Consider the following 827-nt stretch of genomic DNA (forward strand, 5'->3'; position numbering starts at 1 on the left):
ATAGAAATTTTTTGATATTTGCAACCATAGTAAAACAAAGACTTCTATTTTTGATATTTATTTTATATATTTAAATGCCATTTAACAAAGAAAAATCAACCAAAAAAATGAGTTTGCGTGTCACCTCTGACACAAGTGTCATAGGTTCGCCATCACTGCCCTAAGGCCTAAGCCAGTGGTTCTCAACCTCGGCTGCACATTAGAATCACCTGGGAATCTTTTAAAAATCCTGATTTCTGGGCCCCATCCTCCGGAAATTCTGTTTCTTTATTATGGGTTGGGGCCACAACATTAGTAACAAAGAAACAGAATTTCCGGAGGATGAGGTCCAGAAATCAGGATTTTAAAAAGATTCCCAGGTGATTCTAATGTGCAGCCAAGGTTGAGAACCACTGCCCTAAGCCAAGTTCCTGCCCAATTGACCTGATTTCTGTTTCTTTTAAACACAGCCTCCAGCCTCCAGGCTTTTGCATGTGCTGATCCCACACCTGTGCCCAGCTGTTCTTTTCCCTCCCAACATAATCTGTGAAATGAATGTCTAAGTGTGAGGGGGCAAGACTCCAAATTTCCAAGCCTATAGCCCGGGAAGGAAGGAGTACAAGGAGAGGGCACTTAGAGGGCTGCTTGGGAGGAAAGATCAGGGCCTGACTCCAGAGGATTTGGCCCCTGACATGCATTTGGAGCACTAGGCCTGGTTTAACCCACGGTGTAGCTGGGGGCACTGGAGGGAGGATCAGGTCAGATCTTCCCCTCCGGGGTTTGCCAGGCCTGGGTGAGTAGGTGAGAGGAGAGGTGTGGTTCTGCCAAATTCTTGCCCAGCACCTCAG

This window comes from Myotis brandtii, unplaced genomic scaffold (assembly GCF_000412655.1).
Source record: "Myotis brandtii unplaced genomic scaffold, ASM41265v1 scaffold1234, whole genome shotgun sequence".
NCBI lineage: Eukaryota > Metazoa > Chordata > Mammalia > Chiroptera > Vespertilionidae > Myotis > Myotis brandtii.